This window comes from Protopterus annectens, chromosome 8.part0 (genome assembly GCF_019279795.1).
Source record: "Protopterus annectens isolate FY-2018-M chromosome 8.part0, PAN1.0, whole genome shotgun sequence".
NCBI classification, from domain to species: domain Eukaryota; kingdom Metazoa; phylum Chordata; order Ceratodontiformes; family Protopteridae; genus Protopterus; species Protopterus annectens.
In genome coordinates this window covers 1,239,744,939-1,239,764,309 of record NC_056741.1, presented here as the reverse complement: position 1 = coordinate 1,239,764,309, position 19,371 = coordinate 1,239,744,939, and positions in this window count along the sequence as shown.

The following is a 19,371-nucleotide window of genomic DNA, read 5'->3' as shown; positions in this document are numbered from 1 at the left end:
CTCCCTGTGTTTGTGTGGATTTGCTCTGGTGCCCTGCCATTTTACAAAGACGTGTCTGCAGTATTAATCCCTGCGTCTCTGCTGAAAATTGTTTTTGTTCTGTCCGCAGTAAAATTGACAGGCATTTGAATTTCAGACTTCAGGTTTCTGAATGTTCAATGCCTCGTATATTTGATGGTGCAGTGGTAGTATTGTTGCTTCACAGCTATAGGTTTTCTGGTTTGATACTTGGTTGGGGTGGCTTCTGTGTGGAATCTGCATCTTCTCCCTGTGTTTGTGTGGATTTGCTCTGGTGCCCTGCCATTTTACAAAGACATGTCTGCAGTATTAATCCCTGCGTCTTTGCTGAAAATTATTTTTGTTCTGTCCGCAGTAAAATTGACAGGTATTTGAATTTCAGACTTCAGGTTTCTGAATGTTTAATCCCTTGCATAGTTGATGGTGCAGTGGTAGTATTGTTGCCTCACAGCTATAGGTTTTCTGGTTTGATTCTTGGTTGGAGTGGCTTCTGTGTGGAGTCTGCATCTCCTCCCTGTGTTTGTGTGGATTTGCTCTGGTGCCCTGCCATTTTACATAGATGTGTCTGCAGTATTAATCCCTGCATCTCTGCTGAAAATTGTTTTTGTTCTGTCCGCAGTAAAATTGACCGGCATTTGAATTTCAAACTTCATGTTCTTCAGAATACATAGTAGCACAACCTTTTTTTCTAGCAATTTTCTAAGTTTATAAGATGAATATTTTAAATTTGTCCCTATTTTTGGGACTGTATTCCCCCATTATTGGCTTCGTCCAGGTTTTTGTGCTAAGGTTGACAGCTATGGCAAGAGCTGAATTCACTGAATATGTTTGAGGGCTGTATTCCCTCATTACTGGGTTTGTCCAGGTGTTTTGTACTAAGAGGTTGACAGCTATGGTGAGAACTGAATTCACTAAATGATAGCCATTTAAGTTTCAGTCTTCCCCTCTTTTACAAAGCAGCTGATGTGGCGTAGTGGTATGTTACTCTGACTGTTTTTTGCTCAGGGACCTTGGCAGTAAAATGTATGGTGGCAACACAGCATTTTATTCTAGCAACTTTCCAAGATTATACAAGCAATGTTTAATGTGTCCCTGGTTTTTGGGCTTTTGCCCCCATACATTTTGGCTTTTTCCAGTTTTCTTGAGCTGCGAAGTTGAGATGCAGTTGAGTATTCAGTAGATTTTACAAGGAGCTGAGAGCTGCAGGAGAATACAAGTTTAGTGCTTTGCCTAGTTAATACTATAGCACAACAGGTTGTGCACTTGCTTTTGATGCAGAAGGCTGTGGGTTCTACTCCCACAAGGGGTGGATGCTGCCGTACTGAGAATGTTCTCCTTGGTGAATATACTAACTATGAGTCTGTTATCAGTTTGCCATCCATTTCCTCTTGCAATATTACTAGCTTATCATTTTTTAATGTAATATAGGCAATTTATTCCTGAGGGGCAACAGACACTTTATTTTTCGATGAAACCATGAAATATAAAGGTGATTGCTAGCAGCAACCGCTTCATTAGTTACAGATTTCTTTAAGTGGAATTATTTAGATGACTTACTTCAGAGACTGTGCATATTTACTGATAATGGACTGTAGAATTGTGCATATTTACTGATAAAGGTGGACTGTAGAATTGTGCATATTTACTGATAATGGTGGACTGTAGAATTGTGCATATTTACTAATAATGGTGGACTGTGGAATTGTGCATATTTACTAATAATGGTGGACTGTAGAATTATGTATATTTACTAATAATGGTGGACTGTGGAAGTCTGAGTAGACTTTTTATGATAAATGTTCACAACTGGGCAGTTTTGCCATTATGGGTGCATATGGTTTGTTTCATTGCTTACTGGAAAAATGTTCAAAACAAATTTAAAACACCCTCTAACAAGTGTACTGTATTGTACAAGGAATATAATTTTAGTACAATGAGGAAGGTATATCAAAGAGCACATGTATGTTTCATATGCAAGGGGCCTATGATTTGAAAACAGCCCAAAATTAATCTTTATCTGCCACTGGCAAAATGTATTTTCTTTGAATGTGGGTTTCAATGCTGTTTCAATGAATGTGAGTTTCAAGGGCAGAGAAGTTTTAATGCTAAGTTTTCATTGTGAGACTGCATTGCTTTGTTTAACAGATGACTTAGTGTTTGTGCTGTAAAATACAAAATAAAACTTTCAAATGAAGTCCAACTTATCATAGAAGTAAAGCAGTATGCACATTAGTGTTTATGGTAAATGGAGTGAAATAGCCAAGTAATGGTTCATTGGAATGGCTGCAGAGGCTCCATTCAACCATTATTTTGTCAGGGGGGAAGGGCAGCAAACTCAGACAGGCCCAGCTGAACTATACCTCCCAACTGTCCAGATTTTCAAAGAATGAATAGATTTTTGCTTCTTATTTTTGGTTTGTTCTTCATAAAATTTGTAGTTTTCTGGCAAATCATTTAGGAATTAAGTCACTAAATAATAAGTTTCAGACTTCATAACCTTCAGAAAAATGCATGTTAAAGTAAGAGCTGTTCTATCAATTGTCTCAATTTATACAAGAGCAATTTTAGTACTGTTTATATGTGCCCCCAATATATTTGGCCTTGTTCAGATTTACTGCATTAACAGGTTGAGAGGTACATGCAAATAAATTGCTTTATAGAATTAGGCATAGCCAACCTCTCAACTGTCCCCAATTTTTGGCTCAAAATGTTGCTCTTCCCCCTAATAATCCCTCTGCAAAATAGCAATTTTGGAAGAAAACATGGAGGGTTTACAATTAAGAAATAACCGTAATAATCAAAGTTATAGATTACTTGAAATGCATGTAGATTCTTTTATTTTGTCAGCTGCTCAAGGTGGCAGTACTAATATTAAAGTGCCCCTTCTTTGGCAGGTAGCAGCTGTATTGTGTGCCTATTTTATATTTTTGCATCACATTTTTGGTCCATTTTGCATAAAGTTGTGTTTTTTGGCAAATTAGTGACAAATCACTAAAGACTGAAGTTAGAAAATGACAGACATTTGAGTTTCAGATTTTATACCCTTCAGAAAATGCATACTAATGCAAGACCTATTCTATTATCTTTCTAAGTTTATTAGAGCAATATTTAAAAATTGTCCTTATTTTTGGGCCTTTGTCCCACTTCTGTGTATGGCTTTGTCTCTTGAGGTTGAGAGGTATGACAAATGTGTCAGGGCCATCACAGTCAGCCAGAGAGATTTCAAATTGTGACATGCTTGTTGCACCCCACTCCCCCATGTAGTGACTCTGGATGTGTCCAAGCAAGGCAAGGAGTAGTTGTATCTACCTTGGATGGGGAGGACACACTGCATAAGTACTACAGTGGCTTTTCATCTGTCCTTGATTTTGCAGAATGGTCTGGTTTCTGTCATATTTTTGTACTGTTGATTTATGCTTATTACTCAGATTTATGCTTATTACTCAAAGTGCCTGTTGCTCTGTGTTTAAGTAGCAATGCTTTAATGACCATAAGGTAAGCTTGTCTGAGATCGTAAGATGCAAGTAAGCTTTAATAAGCATACTGTTAAAGAATTGCCAACATTGAAAGCCTTTCTGTTGTTGCCATGCAGAGAATACTTGACTAGATAATGTATAAGCCTTGGGTATTAAAGGACAGGATTCCATTATTTTAAAAAGCTCATTACACTTGTTGGGGACTTCCAGTCATCTCTACAGACATTACCCATAAACTAAACAGAATGCCAATCATGTGTGGTCCATAACCTGTACAGTAATCCTTTAAGCAATGTATCTTGAGCTTGTTTCTTGTTTGCTTTTCATTTTTTACTTTTATCATGTTTTCCCCATGAAACAAGTTGTCAGGCAGCAGGTCTTTTTTGGATAAGAAACATTTTTACAAGTGGGGGCATCACATAGATTTCTACTTTCAGCATGTTACTTGGTACTTTAATAAAGCTGAATATATTATAATTAGAACTGCAGTGCATGGAGAAGTGGTTTGAGTTGAGTGCTTCTGGTTTTTCTTATACTTGATTTTGACTGGCATTCCAGTAATGTATTTAAAAAGTAATTTATTTTTTCATGCCTCACAACCTTTTGTTTCCATCTAGATATTAAGTAAGCTGTATGCAGCCAATGCATTGAAATATTTTTATTCTTCTACACTTATTTTTGTCTTGATTGGACTTTCATAATGATGGTTTGCCACTCAGGGCAGCGTATTTAATTAAAGTTAGTTTTTTGTGGTTTTGTGCATAGCTCCTCCCCTTTCTAGTTAACCACACCCCTCCCCATTGACCCCACCCATTCAGCTGTCTCCTGCAGCCCCCCTGTGATTTGAAGTCACCAGCCACCACTGATATATATATATATATATATATATATATATATATATATATATATATATATATATATATATATATATATATGGGTCCCCTACTATTTACCAAAACGCCAAACCGCCGACACATAAATCACCGACACCAAACGACCGACAACAAAAAGTACTGACAACGCAAAACACCGAACACCATAACACCGACACACTACACGTAAACAACACAGTACACTACAGGACATATCCACTAGCCCTAACCCAAACCCTAACCCTAAGGTCCGACACTACCGCACACTCTCCCTACCTGCACCTAACCTAACTCACTTACCCACCCCTAACCCCAAAGCTCCGACACTACTGCACACTCACCCTACCTGCACCCTGAACCTAACTCACTTACACACACCTAACCCCAAGCTCCGACACTACCGCGCACTCTCCCTACCTGCACCCTAACCCTAACTCACTTACCCACCCCTAACCCCAAGCTCCGACACTACCGCACACTCTCCCTACCTGCACCCTAACCCTAACTCACTTACCCACCCCTAACCCCAAGCTCCGACACTACCGCACACTCACCTATCACACACCCTAACCCTACATCCCTCACTATTGCACACTTTCCTGTCCGCTCCCTACTCCTAAATCCCTCACTATCACATACTTACCAGGTCGCGCTTACACATTCCCCTTGTCGGTCTTCCGGCTGTCGGGATTCCAGCATGTCGGTAAACTGCGTTGTCGGTCCTTTCGCGTTCCTCTTCCGCGTGTCGGCGAATCGGCGTTTCGGTAAATAGTAGGGGACCCATATATATATATATATATATATATATATATATATATATATATATATATATATCAAAAGCAAACTTCACGTTACTTAAGACCGAGGTGGAAAGGTACACAGCCCCCATGCTAAAGGACAATGCTGTCCAAGCTGCTGAAACCTTTACAAAGGCACTCTATGAACATCTGCAGGAATGCATGCATCATGCTATCCCAAGTAAAACCAAGACTCACTCCTCCAATGAAAAGGAAACCAGTCTGGTGGACCCCTGCCATAAACAAGCTATACAACAGAAGGAGGAAACTAGTACAGAAAAGAGTAAAATCCCAAGAAGGAAAGACATCCCTGATCAGTATCAGTGAGAAACTACAATCCCTCATTAAATCATCCAAGACTAGTTTCGAAAGAAAAATGACTCCAAAGATAACCACAAAGAGTTCTTTAGCTATGTCAAGAACCTAAGTGGAAACTCTCAGATCTTCTCTGAGTTAGTGCAGAACGGCACAAAATACACTGAATTGATTGATATTGCCAACATTCTGGCAGACAGGTTTAGTGCAAACTTTACCCCCCTCTCACCCCCTAAAGGGCCCATAATCATACCAGAAGAATGTAGAGTGCTGTCAATCACCAACACACAGGTTAAAACAGCCCTATCCAAAGCCAAAAACACAGCTTCAATGGGACCGGACGGTGTGCCAGGCTGTGTCTTAAACGAGCTCCAAAATGAACTAACCCCTCACCTAAATACACTGTTCAAACTAAGCCTCTCTACAGGCTACATACCCACAGAGTGGTGCACAGCAGCAGTTATCCCGCTCCACAAAGGAGGAGCCACAATGGACCCCAGGAACTATCGCCCTATAAGTCTGACTAGCCTGGTCTGCAAGGCTATGGAACGCATCATCATGGAACTCATTAACAGAGACATTGGGAACCTCTAAACCTTGGACCCTACCCAGTTTGGCTTGTTAAGGGCACATCATACCTCCTAAACCTGGTGGACTTCTTTGAGATGGTTACCAAGGCATTAGACTAGGGAAAGGAGGTCCACGCAGACTACCTAGACCTCGAAAAGGCTTTCAACACCATTGCCCATTCTAGTATTATAGACAAGCTCACCAGCTTGAACATAAACCCCTATGCCACGAGATGGGTTGCCAACTGGCTCGTGGATAGAACCCACATGGTGATAGTTGCAGGCTCTACGTCTGACTCTAAACTGGTTACAAGTGGTATCCCCCAGGGCTCAGTCCTAGGACTCCACCTCTTCGGTATATGCTTTTCAAGAGGTACAGGCAAGCATAGGAGGACTAGGCTCACCAAATTCACAAACGACTGCAAACTAGGGGTCATAATTGATTCTCCAGCTGATACAGACACCCTCCAGATGGGTCTCACTGAGACGGATACCTGGTGTCAAAATCATGGCCTCAAGATAAATGCCAAAAAGTGCATAGTCATCCCCTTTGGAAAAAACAAAGTACCTGTGAACTACCACATAGGTGGTAGTCCCCTAAATACAGAAAATGTAATAAGGGATCTGGGGACCCAAGTAGATAGTAATCTCTCCTTTGATAATCATATTGCCAAGGTGGTTAGAAAATCCTTCTATGTGGCCCACCTAATCACAAAAGGCTTTGCATCTAGAACAAAAGAGGTTATTGTGCCTCTCCACTCATCACTCATTAGACCCATCATAGAATACAACGCTTCGTTTGGTATGTACCTTACAAGACACCTGCAACATCTGGAAAGGTCACAAAATTACCTCACCAAGAGGATTACTGGCCTCAAACAGATGCCCTATGTAGCCCGACTCAAGCAACTCCAGCTGTACTCAGTTGCATACTGCTTACTCAGAGGTGATCTCTGCCTGACATACAAGGCCATGTCCAACCCAGAACTGATGGACATGCTCCACCTAAAAAAAAAAACAAATTCCGGAGAGCCACACCCTCTAGAGATATAAACCTCACCACAACGATAAATAGGACATGCTGGAGGGATAGATTCATGTCCCAGAGACTCCCCATGCTTTGGAACACAATTCCAATATACATCAGGCAGAGCCCCTCACTAACACTCTTCAAGAGAAACCTTGACGGGTGGATGGGAAACAGAAAATTTACCCCAGGGATCACTGCAGTGGCTCTGCTGGACAGTGGTGCAAGGAACTAATGGCTCTGCTGGACAGAGGCACAGGGAACAAATCTAAGGGGGTGGCGAAAGCCAACACATTCTGACTAGGCTTATAAATGCACTTGGGCAGATAGCCTAGTACTTACCTAAGAACCTATGAACCTATATATATATATATATATATATATATATATATATATGTAGTGTAAGTCAAAATCACATTTGGTAGAAAAGTTTTTGTGGGTTTCAGAAAGATAAGAAAGCACAAATGAGTGACTGCTCATTTGTGTTAATCACATATGGTTGAATTTAATTGTATTTAGTGGAAGTAAGCAGGAGAGTGCAGGAATATCATTGTTTGAAAAGGTGGTTGTGAACATGTGCTATAGTAGCTGTTGTGAATATGCAAGTGTTCATATGTTAGGGTTAGAGTGAGCGTTATTACAATATTATTAACACTTTATATCATTATTAAAAAAATTTAATTTTAATAATGATATAAAGCGTTAATAATATTGTAATTATTTATTTTTATTTTCACTTATGAATTTTATTACAAAGATATATATTTTTTATCTCTATGCAAAATAAGATGTATGGTACTTTAAAAGTCAAATTGACAAATAAGACCAGACATGTGATTTGTATATAAGGGCTGAATAAGGATTTTTAAATTTTAACAGTCTGACGAAGCTTACGTGAAAGCACGTACTTCTTTACATATAAAATAAAGATCAGTTTCTATTGTTATGAAAACTAACATTTTTCTTAATTTTGTGAACAGTTTAAGCTGGAGATTTTGCTATGCTGTGGTTACCTGTCGGTTATATTATTTGGAACTGTTGTTATTTTACTGTAACAAATGTTTAACAGCCAGTCTGTGCTTTTTCAGAATGTAAGGGTGGCCACAGTGGTAGGTGGCCACAGTGGTGCAGTGGTTAGCGTTGCTGTCTCACAGCAAGAGGTTCTCTGGTTCAATCCTTGGCTGGGGTGCCTTCTGTGCCGAGTCTGCATGGGTTTCCTCTAGGTGCTCCAGTTTCATCCCAAAGACATGTTGTAGGTGGATTGGACACTCTAAATTGGCCCTAGGTGCATGTGTGTGCCTTCTGTGGAAGGTTGCATGTCAGACTGACAACTTGACACCATAAAACTCCACTGCCAGTCAGGAGCAGACAGGTGATCCACTGTTTCGACCACTAACCAGGAAAATCTGAAAGAAGAAGCAGCTGCATTCTGGAAACTGTTATTTTTTTTTCCTTCCTTTCACTGCCCTCTTTGCTGCAGAAGCGGGGCAAGAAAAGACCAAGAAGAATGAGACACCGAAAAAGAGGGATACTTGGAATAACAGCTGTAAAGTAGTGAGAGAAGCCCTGCAATAGTTAGGCATGATTATTAAAGAAGGAAGAAGAATCTGTTAGAACTGTGAGGTGTTGCGACTTTTGACGTAACATACTGACCCCATGTAAAAATGTGAAAATATGGTTCACGATGATCTGTTAACTAGTCATTTGTTTGAATATAATGACAAAACAACTAAGGTAGGGGGAGTTTTTTTTCCCTTAAATTAGCACAGATAGAGGGAATCCATCAAGAACACTTTGTTTCTTAAGAACTCCTAGGGACGTTTAGTTTGTATTTTGTGTTGATAATGCACCTCTATTAAGAGTTTGTATATAGAGCCATTCCCTGAATATATCCAATAAAAAATATTTTTTTTGGCATAAGATAAATATTTTTGTGACTATTTTGACTTATTTTAGTTGTCATGTGGGCCAACAGGCTTTCCAGTATTCATGCTCTTCATAGCTATCCTTACTGCCTCCTTGGTAAGCCGTTACACTTTTTGATTCACCATACCCACATCATCCAACCTTCTCTCTCTCATTCTCTTCATTCATCAGCCTCTCAAAGTACTCTGTCCATCTCCTCAACACACTCTCCTCGCTTGTGAGTATGTCTCTGTCATTATCCCTTATCACCCTTATCTGCTGCACATCTTTCCTAGCTCAGTCCCTCTGTCTAGCAAATCGGTACAAGTCCTTTCATCCCTCCTTAGTGTCCAACCTGTCATACAACTCTTCATATGCTTCATCCTTAGCCTTTGCCATCTCTCTCTTTGTCATGCACCTCATCTCCTTATACTCCTGTCTACTTTCCTCATACCTCTGACAATCCCACTCTTTCTTCTCCAGCATCTTTCTCTGTATACTGTCCTGTACTTCCTCAGTTAACCATCAGGTCTCCTTTTACTCCTTCCTCCATCCACATGTCACACCAAGCACCTTTCTAGCCATCTCCCTTAATAGCTCTGCTGTACTTACCCAGATATTTGGCAAATCCTCACCATCATCCAGTGCCTGTCTTAACTCTTCCCTGAACTACACCTCACAATCACCCTTTTCCAGTTCCCACCATTTGATCCTTGGTGCTGCCCTCACACTCCTCCTCTTCTTGATCACCAACGTCATCTTACAGACCAGCATTCTATGCTATCTAAATACACTTTCCCTGTCACCACTTTACAGGCTCCAATCTCCTTCAAACTGGCCCTCCTACATAGGTTCACAGGTAGGTACTAGGCTATTGGCCCTAGGGCCTATATAAGCCTAGACAAAAAGGTAGCCTGTTTTTTGCCACTCAAGAAAATTATTTTCCTGTGCTCCTGTCGAGCAGAGCCACATAAAGTGATTCCCCGGGGTGAATTTCCTATCTCCCATCCAATCATCAAGATTTTTCTTGAAGAGTGCTAATGAGGAGCTTAGTTTGATATAGATAAGTAGTTTGTTCCAGAGTATGGGAAGTTTCTGGGACAGGAATCTATCCCTCCAGCATGTTCTGTTTATTGTGGTGACAAGGTTTAGGTCCCTAGAGCATGTAGCTTGGAGGAATTGGGATTTCTTTAAGTGGAGCATGTCCAACAGCTCTGGATTTGGCATAGCTTTGTATGTTAGGCAGAGATTGCCTCTGAGTAGGCGATATGCGATGGAGTAAAGCTGGAGTTTTTTGAGATGGTCTGCGTAGGGCATCTGTTTGAGGCTGGTAATCCTCTTCTTGAGGTATTTCTGTGGCCTTTCTAGCTGTTGTAGATGTCTTGTGAGGTACATACCAAAAGGGGCGTTGTACTCTATAATGGGTCTAATGAGTGACGAGTAGAGGGAAACAATGACCTCTTTTTTTCCTGGATGAGAAACCTTTTGTGATGAGGTGTGCCATGTAGAAGGATTTCCTGACTACTGTGACAATGTGATTATCAAAGGAAAGACTACTCTCTACCTGTGTCCCAAGGTCTCTTATCACACTTTTGGTGTACATTGGATATATTCCAGCTGTGTGCATCTTCCTCCACTCTTGTATGTCACCTTATGCTCCTCCCTCATGTTATAGTATGTGTTCACCACAGCCATGTCCATCCCTTTTGCAAAATCCACTACCATCTCACCATCTGCATTCCTTTGCTTAACACCATACATACTCATCAATTCCTCATCCCCTCTGTCATCTTCACCAACATGCCCATTGAAATCTGCTGCAATCACCACTCTGTCACCCTTGTCTACAGTCATTACCACTTCATCCAATGGACTTCACATTTCTCTTTCTCATCCATTGCACAACCAACTTGCATAGCATATGCAATAACAAAAGTCATCATTACACCATCAGTTTCCAGCTTCATAAACATCACTCTATCAGACATTCATTTCATTCTCCAAAAACACTCTTGGCATACTGTTCCTTCAATATAACCACTACCCCCTTTCTCCTCCCATCCACACCATGATAGTACAATTATGACCTGTCTCCCATACACCTAGCCATACTCCCCTTCCATCTGGTCTCTTGTACACACAATATATCAACCTTCCGCTGGCCATCATATCAGCTAGATCTGTCCCTATACCAGTCATACTGCCAACATTAAAAGTTCTAACCCTCACTACCACACTCCTAGCCTTTCTCCTCTCTTCCTGCCATATGCGTGTTGTACATCCTCCAGGGTATGCCTGTCAATGCAAAGGCTACTGTGCTATCGAATGACTCAAAAGTGTTACAACAATATTAAGACAGTGTCACTAATTTTGTCCCATTGCCCCCATGTATGTGTGGCATCCTACAGATGTCCTGCTTTAACTGGTTGACAGGGATGACTGAGCAACAAGAGTGTGAATACAGTGTGCCATACTGACACAGAGCAGAAATGTATATCAGGTATTACCTGTGCACATGTCAGTATGAGTAGGAGCATCTAGCTATCTCATAACAACAGACATGGGATGCAAAATGTCAGTTAAATAAGTTGTACATGTTGTACACGTGTGTAATCTTAGTTACTCTGCATCCAACAGATTGACATTTCTACAGCTACTGGTTGTTGCATTGTCCTGACAGAGCCATGGGTACTACAATAAGCATGATTATCAACTTGAAATTGGAGATGTGTTCAGCTGTGTTATGACTTTGTGTCCATGCCTACTACAAACAGTTATATGAACACCTACATAGCTGTATGGACTCAGCAATACCTTACTTGCAAAACCTGCCTCCATCACAGTAGAGTAATCCCCTTTGCTGGACAGCAGCAATACACAAGCCACAGGCCTGGTCCCTGTATTGGCTATACAGGGCAAAGTAGGAGCAGGCACCAACCTGGCATCAAGTCAGCCATTGTCTGAATAAGCCTATAAGGTCACAGGTGGACTACTGTAAGGCTAAGTATGAGTACAAATTGGATACATCCACCAAGGCTAATAACAAGGCCATCTTCCCATATGTCTTCAGTCTCAGAGGCAACAAACTAACCCAACCTGTAATGGTGGTCAAGTCAGACCACATATACACACAACATAGCTATAGCCAACCTGCTGCAGATAGGGTTAGGCCAAACATAACCCCCCTGGCTCTGCATCACTATAGGTGGATATGCACAGCACCTGCACCCCCCATCACCACTGAGCAGGTACATATTGCTTACTGAAAGGCAACACGAGTAAGTATCCATGGGACAGGATAACATCTCTGTCCATATCCTACATGAACTCAGGCATGTACTCCCAGCTCCATTACACACTGTAGTAACACCAAGCCTTGGCACCATCCACTCCCCATCCACATGGACGACGGCCAATGTCATCCATCTACACAGACCTGAATGAGGAATAGAGGATTATGCAATTAACTGCCCCTCATTGGGGGAATATGACACAACAGGACCAGGAGTGCAGTGCAAGCTGCTACTGTGTTGATAGATTACAGGGGTATGGTGTGGCTGTGAGTGGTAGCTACTGGTATTCAATGTACATGTGCAGGTTCTGTACATACTGTTGCCAAATGTATGAGGTCGTCTGATGTGTTTCCCTGTTTATATCTTTCAAATGCAATGTTGCGTCTGCAAAGGACAAGATTTTCAGTGGCTGAGACAACCCTACTCATAGAAGCCATACTACAGAACCATGCAATAATGTTTGGCCCAGAGTCAGCAGCATCTGCAGGGGAGGACCACCCTGTGAGATGATGCTGTCCACAGGGTAAATGATGTTGACTTGCACGAATGTACATACGAGCAGTTCTAGCATCATGCAACTGACCTCATAGTCCATGCCCGACAAAGGGCTACTGCCATGGCCACGGACCACACAGCCACAGGTGGGGGCCCAGCCATGCAGCCCCCACTGACACCCATCGAGGAGCTCCTTGCCTACCTTGGGGCACCCATCTCAGTATAACATCAGGGTACAGACCCCCACATGCTGGAGGTGGGTGGCACCCAGACAGTGGAAGAGGAGCGTGCAGGTAAGGCCCCATTGGAGATTACTGGACTAGTGTAGCAGCCATGCTTGTATCTGTAGAGTATCTACATGCATGTGACAGGTCAGATTGCAGTTGTGGATTTGGTTTTCCAATGCACAGAATTGCACATCTATGGTAAAGGACAGCAAATTGTGTAGTATTGGGGGTTGTACTGTAAATGTGCAGACAGGGTGCATCCATCCTGTACCAATGCTACATATGAGTCTGCTGATAATACCTCTCTTCCACAACTACCTAGGTTCCTCTGGTCTACATGTGGGACAGGAGCCTGAAGCTGATGAGTATGGATTGTTCTGTTGTGGTTTGCCAATACCCCAGGCATGTGAAGGGTATGCAATTTACCATGCACACAACTGTCACTTATAGCTGTATTGCTTTATGTGCATGTTCACTTGTGGTGGGGTTAACTGCATTGCATCACAGTTGTCACCACAAGGGCCTATTTGAAGAAAATGCAACATTCCTGTAGCATACCTCACAACCTGTCAGTGCAAGATTTCTGGACAGAGACCAGAAAAATATGGTGACAAACGGCCTAAGGTAGGGACATGTGTGAAACATTACTCTTATACAGTGGAGACACCCCTGTTAAGATGCCTGGTGTTTGTGATATATACAAACTGAGACCACAGTACATCAGTCCACACATTTTCCAACCTTTAATGTGACCCATAACATGAACAATTCACTTGTAAAACCAACCAATCTGTTGGGCACCAAATATGGAGTATACAAACCTTACAAAAAGCTGGATGCATACGTGTGCACACCCTTCAAATAATATTTTATTGCAGCAGCTTGTGATTTACTGACAGCATTCAGTCTGCTTGGGTACACACCTGCCATCAAGTAAAGGCACTCTGAGTAACACAAAATAACAATTCACTGTCCAAGAAGGATATTCATGATATTTGCTCAGTTGCCTGCAATAGCAACAGCCATGGCTTGCAGACTGCTTACAAAGAAGCAAAGGGATCTCATATTTGAAAGGTATCACTCAGGAGTAGGGTACAGCAACATTACCACAGCATTGCATACACCATGAAACACAGTGGAGACAGTCATCAAAATGTGGATTGAATATGAGACAACAGTGCTGTTGAAAAGAACCTTACGGTCCTCCAAAACTGATGAAAAGACATGTACAAACCTGGTCAGAGAGGCTGCCAGGAGACATACAGCAATACTGAGGGAGTTGCAGGAATCTCTTGTGTACTACATGTGAGAACAATCTCCCATATTCTGCATAAGTCTGGCCTATGGGGTAGGGTCAGAAGATGGAAGCATTTCCCCACACCAAAAAACATCAAGGGGTGGATATAACTTGCAATACAGCACATCAAGTCTCCCAAAGGCATGTGTGAAAATGTGTTATGGTGTAATGAGACTATGGATTGATCTCACAGCCACAATACCAAAAGGTACATGTGGTGCAGAAGCAACACCCTCTTCACATGAAGACCACCATCTCCATAGTGAATCATACTGATGGCATTGGCCTGCTGTGGGAATGCTGTTCTAAAGCCAGAACTGGACCTGTAGTCATGGCGGTTGAAATTCTGAACAGTTCAAAATAATACTCATATCTGGCCCACATCCATTAGGCATCTGCAAGAATGCTGAGGATGGGGAGGGGTGTCAGCCTTCAACATGACAAAGACCCGAAGCATACATCCAAAGCTACCTAAGAATGGCTCCATCTGAACACACTCATTGATATGGATTGGCCCAGTGAGAGCCTAGACCTAAACCCGATAGCAAAACCCCAATGTGACCTGATGAGGGCTGTGCACATGAGCTGCCCTTGCAATCTGACAGAGTTGGAGACCTTTGCAAGGAAGAGTGGCCAAATAATGCCAAGTCCAGATGTGCCATGCTGATAGACACCTTCCCAAGAAGAGTGAATACTGTAAGTCACTTACAAAGTGCTTCAACAAAGTATCATTTTAAGGGTGTGCTCTCTTATGCAACCACCATATTGTACATATTTCATTCATTATATTTTACATGTAACACATTTGTTTGTTTATCGATTGGACTGCATAGGTCATGTGTCACATGAAAGGTGGGTAATATATTTGAATGCATTATTGCAGTCTCATTTTATATATTACAAGAACATGGCATGTTAACAGGGTTATGTACACTTATCATATCCACTGTAAGCTTAGAAGGTTGGTGGTGTAACAGGAATTGTGTGATCATACATTTACTGCTGGTTTGGAGAGAGGGGTTGCTGTCCACATCACACCGGAGCAGGCCATGGGCATGTGGTCCAGTCCGGTCTTGTCAGGGGCACAGATCCAGCAGACAGCAGTCACCATCAGGAATCAATATTTCATCTGGCCTTGGGTCTGGTGGTGCCAGTGATACCCCAGGCAGGAACAGTTCCCATGTCTGTGGCCAGAGATGGTGAACTGGACACCCTGCCATGTACGGTACACAGATGTCCAACATACCTCTGTGTAGGAGAGCCACATGGCATGGCTGTCTGCATACATACCCACACACACCTGTATCACAGGCAGGTCACCTCCAGACACACACAGCACCTCTGCACAACCCATCTATTGGATACCCCCCAAACACACACACATGATGTCAACCATATGGCTCAGCCTAGGCTTTTGGCAAACCCACACCACACCCTGTGCATATGATGATACCTGTGTCACATCCCTGTCATCCATAACATCGATGTAGGGACATGCTAATATGGGTCTGATGCACAGGGTGAATATAGTACAGTGTAGCTATGTACTACTGTGTAAGGTGCTGTCTGTTTGCATTTGTTATGGGTACACATACAAGTATATGTACCTTATTAGCCAGGATGCATTACTGCTGTTAGTACCACTGACTGAATGTAGTCTGACATGCTGTATTCTGTTTGTGTTCCAGGTGTCTGTGTGTCTGCGGGCTGTAGCCCTGCAGACATTCCCAAGAGGGAGTATGGCAGAGTGGGAATACACTGAATGTATCACAGGCAAGGTACGGCTTTATATGTACATGTACCAGGTGTGTATGCATACAACAGTGTGTGAGGGATACTGTTGTCAGACAGTGTGACCTTGCATACATACTTCTTGTCACAGACAGGTAGCCTTCAGACATGTCACCTCAATGTTGTGTAGTACCACAGGCTCATACATACAGAACAGGTTACTGAAGTACTGTCAGCAGGTCCCTCACAAGCGTAGCCATTACATTAACTGCAACAGATTCACCTGACAACACCTGTTGGCCCTGCCATTTCTTTCCCATACACTCAACCCTGGTGTAGTTGATGAGGGCATGCATGATACTGTGTATGACAGGTTTGTGGTATGTATTCCTGAGTTCACCTACATATCCACTTTGATGTACTGTATTACTACATAACATGACATGCCCCACATAGATTATATGCATGGGACATAACACACTACCTCTTATAACATGTAATGTTCTGAATGTCTTCATGGATGGTGAGATAACCCACCAGAAATTGCATGTGGACTCATGTATTGCTCCTACAAGCCTGGACAAGTGATAGGGTAGCAGACATTGTATCAGCATGATGTTTCAGTCAGGTATGATACCTGATGCTGGCATGTGTGTCACTATACTCACTGTGGTCGATTTGGCAACAATATCACATACATGGGCATTGCTATGGGACACAGACCACATATAGGTTACAAACATCTGGATATTCCATAGACATTTGCATAGAGGACTGGTATGGCCTGCACAATGGTTTAACAAGCTGTATGTGAGGCAGATGCCATTACCATGTTATATAAAGTAATACCATCGGGAGGTGGTAAACAGGCCTGGATGGTGCACACATCAAAATGGTATCAGCCAAACAGGATATCTTCACCCAAACACACAGTTGATAGTATTGACAGTAGAACCTCTATCTATCTAGTTATTACTACTACAGTGTTACACAGTTGTCAGACACTCCACTGAGCATATATGATTTCACCTAGTCCCAAGGTACTTCTAAGATGAATGGTGTCAGCAGGCCTAGTAAATTAGGGTGATGGGAAGTTTACAGGGTGGTACAAAACTCAAAATGGTATAACCCACACAGTAAATGATTCTCACACAAACACACACACACACACACACACACACACACACACACACACACACACACAAACAGTTGGTAGTATTGAGATTAGAACCCCCTACCTATCTAGTTATTTCTGCTATAGTGTTATGCAGTTATCAGACGTGCCACAGAGCATGCATGATTTTGCTTAGTCCCAAGGTACTTCTATGGTGAATGACATCAGCAGGCCTAGTAAAGTAGGGTGCTGGAAAGTTTACAGGGTGGTTCACAACTCAAAATGGTATAACCCACGCACTATATGATTCACACACAAAAACACAAGTGCACTCGCACACACACACACACACACACACACACACACACACACACACACACACACACACACACTCACTCACTCACTTCCCAGTATTAAGATTAGAACTCCTGCCTATCTAGCTATTTGTACTATAGTGTTATGCAGTTACCACACATGCTACAGAGCTTACTGGACTGACAGCTGGCCAAAGGTGCTAACTGCACAGCTGAGGTAAACCATTAAAGATGCCAGAAAGTCTGCCTTCAGTTTTTCCCTTAGCTCTTGCTAGTTCTTGCACTTCAAATAACCTAATAGCTTTGTACTTCAGGTTTTTGTATCAATTATTCAAGCACACCTGAGAGCCAGTAGCAGTAGTCATTCCTCAAAGAATCAGCTCCAGTACTTAGTAGTTATGACAACCCCTCCTTGCATTATTAAAGTGCAGTTCTCTGTGCTTTTGCCCATTAACCTGGTGCACTTGGGCATTCTGAGGCACTATTGCAACTGCCTCATGTACACAGACAACCCTCTTCTCTAAACTCCCAGCTCTCAGACTTGTGAGAGATATCCCTATATCACCAAATTGGAACATACACACTCTCCAGTGAAGACTGGACTAGCTGGTCAAGAGGAGAAGGGTCAACACCTGCACCACACCACATGGAACACATACCCATCCAGAACACCCACTACCACAGCTCTGACATACAAACAAAAACCACACACCCACCCTCACAGAAGCATTCAGTAGACATTTACCCAAGTATCAGAGACCACCAAGGCATACACCCACGCAACCACCACAACACAGCACAAACCACAGGATACATATCTCACCTACACAGTGTGCCCCTCAACCTAAGCCCCTAAGGCTAACCACCTTGCCCAATACAGTAATCATAGGTGACTCAATAGTGAGGCACACAGATGTTCCACTCACTGGGTTGAATATGGAGAAGGTAACAGTCAGCTGTCTATCAGGTGCCAGAATCCAACACATAACAGACCCAGTCAGGTCACTCCACCACAACTACAAGCATCACTCTGTCATTGTCCATGTGTGTGTGAATGATCTAAGACGCACCTCCCTGAACTACATGAAAAGAGACATGGTGGAGCTCTCATATTATGTGGGCCAGGCAGGCATGACAGTAACCCTGAGCAATATACTATTGTCACCCAGAATGATACCACAGTACAGACAACAAATGATTGACTTCATCAATTGGCTTAAGTGTCTGGTGTCATTCTCAGAGGATCCAGTATCTGTCAGCTTGGGATGACATGATTGACAGACTGCGATGGCTTGCCAGAGATGGCCTGCATCTGTCACCTCTGGGTTTCCAGGTACTGGCTAAGTGTCTTGCCACCCCTATAGTGCTTTTTTTAGGTGGTGTTCCAAATCAAATTACTACTGTAACAGCTATACATAAATGCAATCTGAGCGTCATGCTGCTCAACACTAGACATCTAAATCTTGAGATACAGTGACTCGAAGCACTCCTCAAAATGGAGAACATTGACATTTGTGCTGTAACAGAGACCTAGTTTACAGCAGCAGACAGCACCCCTGCACTACCAGGCTATAACTCATTCTACACCTGTCAGCCCTAAAACATGGACCACAGCTCCAAAGTTGGTCATGTCTCCATATTCATGAAGGATATGTACACCTCCAGACTAGTATCCCAGTATACATCTGAGATACTTCAGGTACAACTGACATTGGGTAATAGTGCAATCCATAGCCTGCTATAGGTCCCCAACCATGTCCCTAGACTGTCAATCCACATTCCTCAACACCCTGGAATCTATCAAGTTCCATCCCAACATTCTCTTACCATGTGCCTTCAACTACACCTCTATCAACTGGGAAAGATACTCAACCACCAATACACAGGCCCAATACTTCCTGGAATTCATCAGTTCCAATGC